Source organism: Haliaeetus leucocephalus, unplaced genomic scaffold, assembly GCF_000737465.1.
Source record: "Haliaeetus leucocephalus isolate CR32 unplaced genomic scaffold, Haliaeetus_leucocephalus-4.0 Scaffold932, whole genome shotgun sequence".
Lineage (NCBI taxonomy): Eukaryota > Metazoa > Chordata > Aves > Accipitriformes > Accipitridae > Haliaeetus > Haliaeetus leucocephalus.
This window is the reverse complement of record NW_010973368.1, coordinates 5,919,752-5,933,924: the sequence shown is the minus strand read 5'-3', so window position 1 is coordinate 5,933,924 and position 14,173 is coordinate 5,919,752. Positions and strand designations below refer to the sequence as shown.

The 14,173-nt window shown below is 44.0% G+C and overlaps 1 protein-coding gene across 9 annotated transcripts in view; it reads right to left on the bottom strand.

Annotated features, from left to right (window-relative positions):
- The window catches only part of NRXN3 (neurexin 3), a 984,457-nt gene that overhangs the window by 369,353 nt on the left and 600,931 nt on the right, over positions 1–14,173 (bottom strand). The gene's annotated exons all lie outside the window — the stretch shown is intronic.

Genomic DNA, 14,173 nt, shown 5'->3' with positions numbered 1-14,173 from the left:
TGAAGCACTCCCTTGAGGATCAGGGCTGATAGGTTAGAGTGGTTATTTGTGAAAAATGTTCTCCCACCTTTAACTGCATGTTTCTATTTACTGAGTGTCCGTGTGAGTTCACCATGGTACATGGCAGGTTTCTGGTCTCACCAGCTTCAGTTCCATGAAGGAACTGGATAACTTTGCAGCATTGGTCCATGTTCTGAACCACATGTGTTAAATCCAAGGCTTTGGATAGTTTTATTGTGAGTGACCTTTACTATGGTGATTATAGAAACCCGGCCATCTGTGGCTTGGTTTCATTAAATTAATTTTGTTTCTGGTGATGAATTTGGCAAGGTTGCTGCAGAAGTAGTCTGAGGGCTACAGGCATTTTAGGGAAGGAATGAGGTTTGGGAAAACATCTTTTAATGATGTTATTTTTTCCTATAAAAGCTTAATGGTTTTCTGTTTAAGTTCCTATATATGGTGTTAAGTTCTAAGCAAGTGTATACAATGGGTGTGTTTGCGCACAGAGAATGGGTTATATTATTGTTATTTTGCATCAGATGCGTGGATGTTTCACATAAAGATATGATCTATCTCCCTTGAGCAGTAGCTGTTGAAAGAAGATACTTGTACTGACCCTCTCTGAATTCCTTGGAATAGCTAGCTCAACATTTTCAACATTTTGGGGTTTTGTCCCATATCATAGATGGAAAAAAAGAAATCTTGAAAAAACTAGATGGGAAAGCTCTTCATTCTCTGTACCCTACTCTACTCACATCATAGGTTGCAACAGAGGCAAGTCCTTTCTGCCCAGGCCATAAGTTCCCTGGCATCCCTTTTCTGCTGCTGAGTCTGCCAACTGCTAGGCAAATCAACAGATCAATAAAGATTTTCATCTGGGGTTGGCACAACGTACATGAATGCTCTGGACACTGCCACAGCCAAGGCTGAAACTGGGACCTGCAGGTATAGACTGTGCCAGCAAGGGAACTGACGTGACCTCTAGCCAGCTGGGAGCGCGGTGCCAGCACAACAGACTCTGTCTTGACGTCTGGTTTGTAATGGCAAAAGTAAGATCAGGCTGGTTATGCCTCCCAAGCCTCTAGGAAATAAGCAATTATTTCAATGCCCCATTACCACCTGGGAGTTTGCATGCAGAGGCGAAGCTCTGATTTGTCTAGAGCTATAGCAGAAGGCAGAGTCAAAACAGGACCCATATGCAGAAGTTGTTGCTTCCACAGTCCTTGCTTAGACCACTCTGCCTCTTTCCCTGTGGGATATTTTCGTCTGAAAGCTGCTCTTTGGGAGGTTTACATTAGTTTAGATGAAAACACTGAATAGAAAGGACTTACTTCTATGCACCATAGACTGTAACTGAAACACTGTGAGTACATGGCAGTTGCTGTTTAAAAGTGGACACAACGGGCTTAATGCCTATGCAGTTTGGTGGCAGAACACAAAACATTTCTGGCAGCATTTAGCATGGCTGAGGTGGCTTTTACTACACACAAATGCACACAAATCCACCTTTTCTGCAAAGCAATGTGTAGTCTCTCTCTCACACATATATATCGTATTTCCAGTCCTTAGAAGTCCCTCATGCAGGTTACTATTAGGAAGAGAAAGAGGTATGGCTGCCATATGCACATACTTCCCCAAATATGTCTTATTCTTCCACCTGGAAATTCTGTCTGAGGAAGCTGGAGGGTTGCGTACACATGTCTGGCATTTCTGGACATCCGGTTTTCCAGTGCTTATGCACAGGTCAATGCTATAATGTATGTGCAGTGAGCTAAATAATCCAGAAGACCCAATGCACATGCACCATACCAACAACCTTCCCACAAACGGTAAAACCTAAGTATTTAAGACACATTAGACTCAAAGTACATGAATGGATTAAGTATGACAGTCAACACTTCTTGGTAGTGTCAGACAAACTATGCAAGTGCCTCCTTCCCCTGTGCACATATTTCTGCAAGGAAATCCTAGACAGAAACACAGCCATGCCACGAAGTAAAACCAATGTGAAAGATGCAGTGGACCGGATGTCACCAGTGCCAGGTTGTACTGTCAGGTTTGACTTTGTGCACAGCTGCATTCAGATAGCCTAAACTTTATTAACCCCCAAAGCCTATTAATTAGGCACCCTGATGGCCTGGAGTGAAGTGACAGAAAGCAGTAAACCCAGGGACTTCAGCAGAACTTGGGCTGTTTAAGTGTGGCGACAGTTTCTGAGTCAGCAAACTGCTTTCCCTCTCCGTGTCCCATTTTCTCATCTTAGAACAAGAAATACAAAACCTGGTTGCTTGCCCTCTATCAGTGCTGTGATGCTCTAAGAAGCTACACAAACTGCTTTGAGATAGCAATGTAAGAAAGCTAAGCAAAAAGTTAGCATAAGAAACAGACCTATTAATAAAGAATGGCATGTGAAGTTATTATAACTAGGATAAAACTGCAATGAGTCTCCTTTTCAGTTCTTTACAGCATAAGGTGATCACTATTTGTGAGGCCAAGGAAAAAAACCCATAACTCTCCCTTGGGATATACAATTAAATATATCAAAGAGTTTATTTGTGTCCATCTGTAGCATCTGGCACTGGCCACGGCCAGAGACAGAATACCAGACCAGATGGACCAATGTGTATGGAAATTCTTATCATCTTCTGTGATTAATTTCTTCCTTCAGGTTGGATATGTCTCTTCTAATCGTGTATCAACATCTAACCGAAATTGGTGCTGACATATCATTGATTGTACTGTGAGTTTATCTGCAGCTCAGCATTCTGGGACAGTTTAGTCCCTTGCTTACCTCAACTGTAACGCAGGATTTCTTTATCGGTGAATTTCTACATTCACTCATACATTTTCCAAGCCTTGTCCTCAGAGATTTACAGACAGAATCCATGACTCAACTGTAATTTGAACCAAAAATCTTTTTTAGTTCCTGATCTTTGCTACTGTAAGACTGTAGCCTACAAGACTGTAGACTATAAGACTCCAAATGATTTTCTAACAGTACAGTCTTGTCCATAAATTTATAGAGCCTAGGTGTGCATGGCAGGATCCTAAAACCTTCCCACAAATTCTTTTGGAAAGACTGCACTGTCTTTCTGTGATTCATACAGAGCAAGGATGATGTAAGCAGCAAAGATAACAGAAATCTCATGTTTTACAAGAGCCATCCACTGCATTTTTTGGTTTTTGAGGATCATATAAGTAATAATATTTATTTAATTTTATAATTATTTTATTTAGAAATCATTTATTTTATAAATAATTAGAAAACTTTAGCACTACACCATAAAATGATGACATTGCATTGTCATATCACATCAGGGACTCTTGCCATATTTTAAACTCCTCGACTAACTAGGACTTCTGTAAACACGGTCGAGTTCGGCTACATGAAGGCCAGGGACTGAATCAGCCTCTCTAGAAGGTGCCCTTGAATCCAGGAACCCAAAAAAGTTATAGAAAAGGGTTGCTGTAGGATGGTCACTCATGCTGTGAAATGGGATAAAAGAAAAAACAAAGAGCTCCTGTAGATATGACTGCTTTGTCTTTACTCAGTATTCAGAGGGAAACAGTCTCTACACACAATCCCGAGCCCCTTCTTGAATCTGAACTCAGCTTCCCTATGGACATGAATTACGCATAATCCTAAATCTCAGCAGAAATGTAAAAAACAGATACTGCTTCTGAAGAGAAGCAAGCTTCCCTGAGGAGAAATACTACACATATCCCTACGTACACACGCAGGGGTGCCTTGGCAAAAATGCCTACTCTTCAGACACTGCATCTGAACAAACTGCTCCTCTTTGTCTCCTGTTGTGTGACAGGGGAGCACAGGCAGGGCAAGCACACACCCTGAGGCACCACTGCAGACTGCAGTACAGCCCAGCCTTTACCTAGGCCTGTCCCAGTGACCTTCTTTGTAATACAAATAAAGCATTGCAGAGCTCTTCCCATGCTGAGCAGCAGCAGAATCCACCCTTTCTCCCTCCATAGAAAATAATTTTTTTTAGAAGTGCCTTGACTCTTTAGACTGGTAGGCAATAAGCTAAATGTATTAATATCTCGTTCTAGATACTGGCAGTAAGACTCCCAAGAACACAGACAATGGTAAAAAAAAATTAAAAAGAAAGAAAAAAAGCTAAATAGGTGTTTCAATCAGTCATGACAGTAATTGGATTTGTAAAAACATACGGAATACTTTGAAGTCTAGATCCAAGGACAAAAAAGTGTGGCTAAAAGACCACTGTAAATTGAACATCAGCAGCATGGGGCTCTGGTGGGCAAGTTGCAGATCCTACAGCCTTCTGCAGAGCACCTGAACCTCCTCAGCTCAGACGAAGAGGAGCCAACAGGGCAGTCCTGCTGCTGAGCTCTGATACTGCTCCTTCCTTTCCTGTTTCTTTAGTGTATTTTTTCCTCCAGCTTCAAATTGTCCGTGTCTTTTGTTGAGAACTACTTGGATCTTTAATGGTTCTTCTGATAAACCTTGCCTCCCTTACTTCTGATCAAAGAGAAAGAAAGAATGGGAATTGTACCCTTGACTGACTTACACTTCAGCTTAATTTCAATCTTCTTTCTCCTCTCTCCCTCCCCTCTTCTTTCCCTTGCTAGCTGAAATCACCTTGATAATTTTGTTCACAATTTTTGGTAAAATGAATTGATTGAACAGTTGCAGACAAGATCTAACTTGTGACAGCAGCAGAAGACAGTGAACAGGGACACTGAAAGTAGAGGCTGAGGTGATGTGGTCAGCTCTTTGGGTCACTGGTGTAAAAAATCCCCCCAGATTTCTGGAACCAGTGAAGAGAAATGCATGCCCGTAATGCTCCTTGAAGCAGTAAATGAAACCATCACCAGCAGCAGAATCACTCACTCTCAGAAAGAAATTACTAAAACAAAACACTGTATTTAACCATGCAGCTCAGGCATTCCCCATTTTTCTGACACTATTTTTGCAACGAGGATCAATATTTCTTTGCAGAACTAGCTGCATAAAAAGGCACCAATCCTTCTCAGGGCATTGCAGGGATGAATTCCCAGGACTTCATCCAAAGACAGTTCCAGGAGCCATAGTGCTGTGATGGTCCCCAAATTCAAAGGACCAAATATTATGGCTGAAGTTCAAAAATATCTTTCCGGTATGTTGGGAAAGAACAATAACAGTATAGTACTTTTCCTTTCAGATGCGTTATGTCGGGATCTAAAGAGATTTTAAATACTCATCACATTTCTTCACTACAGCATAGGGAAACTGAAACACCTGGCAATGTATGATATGCCCCTAAAATTCACCATCCAGTATGTCAAGGTAAGCCAATGGAAGAGCTAGGGAAAAAGTTTGGGGGTTCTTGTCCTCAGTTCTGCTCCATGCTGCTGCTGAGGAAAAACCGCTTCAGCACTGCCCATTGCAAAGTAGGATATGGTGTCACTGACAAAAGTTCTCCCCAAGGAATGCACAAAAGGCTCAGTTTTTCACCATTTCTGTAAATAAGCAGTCAAGTATTAATTAGTCCAGTAGTGGAAGCTGCCTATTTTGCCAGTGTGTATTTTCCTAATGACTGGGCAAGGAAAAGTAGCCTGACTCTATGGCTTGTTAAGTAGAAACCAACCTGTCTGGAATAACAATTACCTGAAATGAAATAAGCTTAGATATACACCACTGGCATTCATCTGAGCAGAATTTGCCGCTCTGATCTTCAGTTACAAGACATATTCCTTTTTTCCTAGGCCAATACACATCAATTCTGGAGGACAGGCACCCCCATCACCTTACTCTGTTCCAGGGTACTGCAAGCCTGGCATGCTCATAGCGTCAGAAAAGTCACCAGGTAAAGAGATGCTTGCAGCACACGGACATTTTTTCTCCAGATTCTCCATAGGGAAAAAAAAAAAGTTTTAAAGTAAGATAGTAAGAATTCTCTGCTCTGTTTCTCTTCTTCAAGCCTGTATAAGGTGCTGAAAACATTTCTCAAGGAAAATTAATTTCTTTGCCTTTTCCTTGCCTCTAATGAACTGCCTCTGAATGCATGAGGGCACAGGAAGGAGAGCAGACTCAGTGGTGAGATAACAAAAAGTGAAAAGGCATTCAGAGCCATTAGTATCTTGCAGACCTACACTGATGGAAATATGCTGGACTGCAGACAGAGGAGCAAGATCAGGGAAACTTGGAATACCTTCAGCATACTTAACTGCAAAAAAAAGATGATACTGTGGAGCAGGGGTTCCTCCTGCAATCCTACAGAGAGTTTATGGAAGCAGATGACTAGATAAACTTAAGACTTCTCTAGGTCCCGTCCAGGCCACCAGCATTCCTAAACACTGTACTCAGTGGACATCAGTGAATGACAAACTCTTCTGTGAAAGCCCAGGACATCATAATTATCAGTAGCATGATCAGAATGTGACACAAGCTAAGATGGGCTATCATTAGACAAGTAAATCAAGAAGAACAAACAAAGGAAAGAGGAAAATGTCAGGTTTTAACCTACTGTTTTCACTTTCACCAGATACCACTAAAATGCCCACAGTGCTTGTAGGTGAGAAAATGTGTCTATATAACTACAAGCTCCAATGTTCTTTGGAGTGAAACCGTCTTAGATGATCACTGTAACTCAGGGAAGTTACAAAAGATGAAGTACAAGAAGCTCAGAGGTTTTGATCCAATAAACACACGGATTCCTGAGTGTTCAACCAGACAGTGAGAATCTTTCCAGAACAGACAGCCAAGTGGAGACCTTGGCAGAGCCCATTTTCTGTGTATAGTCCAGGCAGTGTAATAACTGAATCAAAATGAATCAGGCCTTTTTACTTTATTATGTTCTTTGAAAACACTTGCATTTCCTCAATAATTTCAGGTTAATTCTTCTTTTAGTCAAACACATTCACTTGCCCTGCAGAAGGCAGGCAGATCTCAAACCATCTTGCAACATTTGCTAGCACACGTACGTGCTTAAGAAGCCAGTTTTCCTGCTTGACAAAATGAGCAGTGCCAAAAGTTTTCGATTTTAATAAACCACTGGTAGATTTGGCTTCTCTAAAGCCATGTTTATGTATGCTCTGTAGATGAGATAAGGAGAAACACTGTTAATGACCAGTGTGCTTGATACACAGATGTCTACTGTGTGTTCTCTCTCTTAACAACCCTGTAACTGCCTTCTTGATGCTATTTGAGAAATTTCCGTACTCTGCTGCTTTGCCCTCATGCTATGGTTTGAAGCCTTCACCAGCGGTGGAGGACATTTGTGCACTGAAATATCTGGTAGCTGAAACAGCAAACCTGCAGAACCAGCTAGATAGAAGCATTTCCAGACATCATCCCTGTAACGTCTCCACTGGTTGGGGTCATTAAGCAAACCAGCTGGAGCAGGAGCAGCAGGCTGCTGTAACTGCAGGATCCAGCTGCGACAGGGAGTCATGAAAACCCTCACTGGGCAACGCAGCAGATGAGCAAGGAACCAAAGGGTTCACCAGACACGTCCAGACAATCAGTTGATGTCATCCAGCATGATGTTAAAGATCAAACTGTTGGAAAAAAACCCAACCTTCACCTCCTTCTCCCTTCCAATAATTTGATCTGCTTAATGTAGGTATGCTGAATTTGTTCTAAATTCAAAACCATGTTCCAAGGATAGCATGGAGACAGATTTACTCTGCAGTTATTAAATGAAGCCTGGCCTGTTGACTAAACTGGCGAGTCAGCCTGATGGTACTCTTCTCCTGAGCCCACTAGAAAACAAAGTCTTCCCTGATTCTTTACCATGTGGTATTCACAGAATAGACAAAGGGTCTTCTTCTTGAGCTTCTGCAGACACAAGGCCCTGTATAGACTGTGAAATACTTTCCACTCTCCTGTTCTCCATCATCAAGAATGCAAAGAGATGAAAGGTGCAAAACTAAGAGATGATAAAATAAACCCTAGCACTGTATCAATTTGGTAATGTCCTTTATCAGCCTGCTATTCATGCTTAGTAACCACTATAGCTCACACCAACTTCATTTTCATTTTAATACACCATACAGAAAAGCAGCCTAAATATACATCCCCAGATCTAAAGCATATAATCTGTAAACTACAGGAACAGGCAGATCATTTCCATTAGTTTCTTATGTAGCAAAAACCACAATTTACACCCAAAGCGTATAATTATATTCAAATTCTAAAAGACAGTGTCGGAAGTACTTAAAATTCATAGTTTGGGGGAAAGTCACTCAGGGGTATAAGTAGTTATGTTTTAATGTGCAAAAACAACACACACACACAGAGTGCAAGAGGTAATCTGTGAGAGTGGCCAGGGAGCCGTGGTGAATCGCAGGCCCCTGGCTCCAGCAGCTGCCTGGAATACAGCACAACCAGCACTCCGGCCAAAATGCTCTCCTGCTCCTTTGGAAACACCAATGCTGGCACTTGGCACAAGAGCCTGTCCAGGCTTTAAGCCATGAGGGAAAATGCTACTGGGATCTATGTCCAGAATATGAAGGCGTCTTGCTTGTCCTTCAAGGACAGATCAAAGCAGGCTGCTCTTTTAAGTTGCTCTGACGTCTAAAGCCCAAGAGGACTATTAGGATTTCATACACTTCTGCGGTTCCCTGCCAGGGGTCTCAAAGCACACAGGTGCACCAGCACTGCTCATCTCACCCCGGAGATAAATGGTTTTCTTTTCATTTCACAGATGAAGAAAACAAGTCAGAAAGAAAGGTAATGTTTCACCAAGGTCATACAACAAATCAGAGCCACTGGTCAACAGCATGTCATCTTGTGTGCAGAGGTTACACAGACATGAAAACCACCTTTTTTTCTCTAGTACAAGCGACCTTTCTTAGTCATCAAAGCCCACCAGAACAACAGAAATGCAAAAACAAAATAATGTCTGCCAACCAGCATAGGACTGTCATTGTGGGCAACTACACAGAGAGCTGGTCTTCTTAAGGCATAGCACATGGAAATGGAGAAAATGGAAGAATGGTCATCCTGTGTACTTCCCAGAAAAAAACTTCTGTTCCTTGCACTTAGAAGTTCCAACTCGTTATTCAGTTACCTTCTGTATGGCAAACCATGGAACTTCCCCACCGCCAGCTGGAGACTATCCTGTTCTTATCAGTATTCGCATCTTAGATGTCCTTGGTACTTTTTCCTGCTTCTAGTGAGACCTGTGTAAGGAATTTGGAGCTTCCAACAGCACAGGAAAACTGGCCAGCATCTTTAAGAAGAATTTCTTCCATTTTTTAAATGTAGAAATATTATAAAAAGTACTGATCTCATTCTGCAGCATTCTGACTGCGTAGCTTGTGTCACATAACCCAATATTCTTTACAACTTCAATGCCTATACAAAGCATACAGCAGGATCCTTCATCTGTCTTTGAAATGCAGTCACCTCTGCAGTAGAATGTGGCAGTTGCCTGACAAGTCAGAGCTATATTACCCAGAAGCAGAAATGATAAAGAGAAGAAGAAACCTCTCTCCAGTCTAAATTGCAAAGGAAATATAAGGAGAAAAAAAGTCCTGATCTAATTCTGACTCAGGACTAGCATTCCCACTTTTGCAAAATGTGCTGTAAGATACTGAGCAAGCACAAAGTAGCTATCGGAAGGCCTTTTTTTTAAACACGTCTTAAGAGACTGTGCCTTCAGCAGTACAGGTCTGAGCAATGTTTCAAAGAGCACAGAGACATATATTAAATCAGAATGACAGGGTTCAACAATAGCATTAGGTTTCTCACGTTTCAGATCTCATAAGATCACGGGGATCTCCCAGGATCAAGTACCCAGTGAACAGACTTAAGCTTCAATTTTGCAGATCAACACAAACTATTCCAAGTTGGGAACAGTTAATACCGTGCACAGAATGAAAAGTCAAAGCATCTGATCAGAAACTTTCATCTAAAAGTATGCAAAGAGTAAGTCAAATAGTAACCTCGTTTTGAGGCAACAGCCTTTGCGTATACCAGAATTTTCCTGTGTTCAACTACCGAACGCTGTGCTTTCTCAGAAGAGCTACAGAGGCTCAGCACAGGGGGGCAAAGCTCAGACCTGATCACTTAAACAAGACTACAAGTGACTAGTGAGTTTGGATGCTTAGATTTCTGGATAACCAGCTTGAGACAATTTAAGCGGACTTCACCTTTCTTTAAAAATATTAGTCATTGTTAATGTCTCTGAGGAAAGGAATGTAAACATTCAGGCATACAGAATCACTAGTCTTCACAAAAAAATTAGGCTTCATTGTTGGTAGGAGACTAGAGGTGAGCCACAGAAAGTAGACAGATTTTTAGCTTTTCACCTCTGCAGAACTTAACCACAACCCTAATTTCAGCTCTGAATGAAGTTAATTTTACTGGATCACTGACTGCTCTGTATAGATGATTTTTTCCCTTTTGTTAAAGCTACCAACCTTTGCTCAAAGTAATGTCCTGATGATGGAGGAACAGGGAAGGTCCTGCTTGGTACTGGGGAACAGGAAGTACCAAGGACTGGGAATTAGTTTTCTATTTTATAGAAAAGACAGGATTGCAGTAACAAAGACACTTGAGATGAGGAATAGGTCACACTAGAGGAGTAGCAAGGAGTAGGGCATATGTACTATAAAGAGAGTACACTGTCATAGCTGTGCGTGGCAAGCTTTCACACTGGTTTGCAGAATACCTGCCTCTTTTATGGAAATACTCTCTTGATTTGTCCAAGCATTCATTCTCATTTGCTAATTTTAAAAAAGACATAAGAGATGGAAAAGCTTCAAACAAATGACAGAACTTCTAAGAATTTACTAAGGCCTGAGAGTTACACCTACAAGGTCTGGTGACTGCTCACTGCCAGTCCTCACGACAAGCCTTCACTTTTTGCTGTGACTTGTGCAACAGCCTGAGCAAGCCCAGTCCCCACAAAGTGAAAACCAAAAGAAAAATGCCCCCACACCCACCACTGCTCCCACAGCTGCCCCTGCACAGCAGTACTCTGAAGGCTGGGGCAATCTGCACCAGGCATCACACACCGCCTCTGCGCACCCCTGCTCCCCATCCATTAAGAAAGGCCAGAGAAAAAACAGCTGGAGGTGAAAAGAAGAAACTAAATTAATTAATTCATCACTAAGACAAAACATGCACAAATCTCTTCATTTTATCTGTCAACCAGAGGCATGCATTATTCATCAGCTGAGGCGATGAGGATGTGGAAAAAGGGGCTGTGAAGCCACTGCTGCAGGCTCTGGTAAAGCAGCTGACCCAGCAGGGTGCTAAATAGCTAAGGGGAGGCAAGAGGATTCAGCACATGTGGACCGTCAATAAACACAGCCCCAACTTTGTTACACGGCTAGATTTTCTTCCTCCCTCTGTTTCATAAGACCTTAGTGGAACAAAGAGGAATCGTGGCTTTCCCTTCCTATTGTCTGGGGAGAAAGATTCTGCCAGTCTAGGAAGGTCCTCACATGGAAAAAAGATTTCTTCTGACTTGCTGAAGTCCCCTGCCTGGACAGGCTCACTCCCCTCCTGACAGGGAGATAAACCTGTTACAAAGACCTTCTCCTTGAGAAGATGCGCAGTGCCAAGTTTTACATTTGCAGGTTGCAGCTCAACTACCGGAAAGCACCAGCTCAGTGATTTCAGAATTAACTCTCGTAACACCAGCAAGGTAACGACTGCCAGATCTGGGCTCAGTCCTGTTCAAGTTAAGCCACGAGAAGGTTTTCCACTGATTTTAAAGGAGCACTAAGCACAGACTCCAAACAAGTGTTCACTGCTTGCAAGACATTTACTTTTCCTCTGTGCTAGACACTAATCTGCTTCTTCAAACAGATTGAAATCCACTGGGATGTAAAAGAAAAAAGGAAGATATGCTTAAGTACAAGACTGAGTCCTGGTGGTCCCAGCACTGCGGGACTGGGAGGCAACGCAGCAGGGTGGCCAGGATCCTGACCTGATTCTTTCCGAAACCAGTATGAATTTAGCCACCAAGTAGGGCAGGAGTCAGAATGAATTTTTTATTTCCCTTTAGCAAAAAAAAATAATCAAAATCCCAGGAAACACATGAGTGCACGGCCTCCCTGGGATCTGACTCCTCAACACTGTCACGGATCCAAATTCCAAGGGCCTCTGTCGTGCAACAGTGAAAGAAAACACAAAAATAAACCATGCGTGTGTTTATAAGACCAGCTGTCTTTGTGGTCTCTTTTTCCTCTCTCTCCCCCGCCCCCCCCCCCAGCCCTTACTCATGGCCAAAGGGGGTTTCCATGCCAGCTTTGCTACATGGCGTGATTAGGAAAGGGAAGAAAAATCTCAGGCTGGCTTACATACCAGCCTGAGCTCCCCGAGCTCTCCATTTCCCTTGATTCCTTACTGCAATAAGGACACAGAAAAAATGCCTGTCTCTCATTGAAGTTGATAACAGCTTTTGCTTAGCTTTCAGGATAGATGGAAAAGTCACCGAGGAGAAAAGAACTATCATTTCTTCACCAGGAAACAGACTGTGGACTCTCCCACAGACTACTGCCTGCCTTTTACATCAAGGCTAACCACTATCATGTTTTGCGACATCCTTCTCTCCTTTCCTCACAAGTGACCTATGAGCCAGACTTTGCTACCCCCTTCCATCATAGGAGCACTCAGCTACAGAAGGACATCTATGCAGGACCAGAAGAAGAAGCACCAGTGTCAGAAATGAGGGAGAGGACCTCTTGGAAGGAGAGAGGAAGGGAAGGAGAGCCCTGGACAGTTGGTTGAAATGCCGCATGACGTGACTGCAGCAGGTGCTAGGAGGATGTGCTGGCAGGGCTGTGTCAGGTTTACAGGGGTATTGAAACGTGGAGTGTCACGGATAAGCGCTCGGATGACCAGCAGAGCAGTCTCAAGAGTTCAAATGGCACAGCGATGAACGGATCTCCAATTAAGGCTTTAGGTGCACTGGCAGAGTTGTAGAAGGAGCTCAGTATTGCAGGTCTGAGCCGAGGCACATTGGAGAAGGAATGGGCTCAGGAATAAAGCCAGGAGGCAGATGCTGCGGGTCACAACTGAGCACCGACAGAGCAGGGCTGCGCTAGCAGGAGGTGCTTTGGCAGATCTGTTGGAGGGTATGGGAAGAAGGTGGCTGGGAGCACTGCAGGGCAGGCTGCCGGTGCTCTGGCAGTGTGGGAGGGGGAAGCCCAGGGCGCTGCAGAACAGCACCGCGCTGCAGAGGTGAGGATTTGGGACCGAAATGGCGCTGGGCGAAACGGGTTGAGCTGGAGGTGCACAGCCAGTTCTGCAGACACAAGTGGCAGCATCCTCTCAGCCTGTCAATCTCCCACTTCTACCCCAAAGTTCACATCCACCCCAAAAAGCAAGAGAAACACATTCAGGGCCCACACAGGAAGGGAACCAGTGCCATGTCAGACATCGAGACTATCTGTTAAGCACCACCCATGTGAAACTCAGTTATGGACTATTGGTCATTAGCAGCAGGAGCCCTGTTATTTACAGCAATACTCAAGGACCGTGTGAGAGAGTCCCTATTATGCTAAAGTGAGGGATATGAGGGATCAGCCAGTCCCTGCCCCAAAGGGTTTCCAACAGGAATAGCTAAAGGAAAAGCAAGCTGGGAGGAGAAGGACAGAGCTGGGTACAAAGGTAGAGACTTTAGTCGCCTTTCCAGTATATCACCACTTTTACCTAAAAGGTGGCAGAGCAGAGCTGCTGTGGGATTCACACCTTGGCCAGACCTGACCCTGACCTGCAGCCCTGCAGGGAAAGGGCCAGGCTCTGGCCTGCCTGCCTCTCCTGGCTGATGTGCTGAAGGCAGAAGCCAAGGGACCTAGGAGAGAGGAGAAGGGAAGGTAGAGATGAAGGAGAGCCCCCGCTTCAGCCAGGCCTGGGCCAACTCCCCTCAGGGTGGGCAGACTCAGGAGAGCTGGGCAAGAGGCAGCGCTGGTCCAGCTGCCAAGCATTGCTCAGCATTTCAGGGGCAGGATGCCGGCCGGCCGTTCCTTCCCTCCCCCTCTCCCCCGGCGTCCCTCGGACACCCCTCTTGCCCTTCTCCCTTGCTGCCGGAGTGGAAGCTGACTCCCTGTTATCTCCTGCCCCTGGGTTTCCCGGGAAGCCACCGCCAGGGACCAAGCAGGGAGCCGGGAGCAGGGGCCAGGAGACCTCGCCTTTTCCTTTGTACGCCCTGAGCCACCCGACAACTTCCCCAAGGAAGGCTGCGAGCGAGCGAGC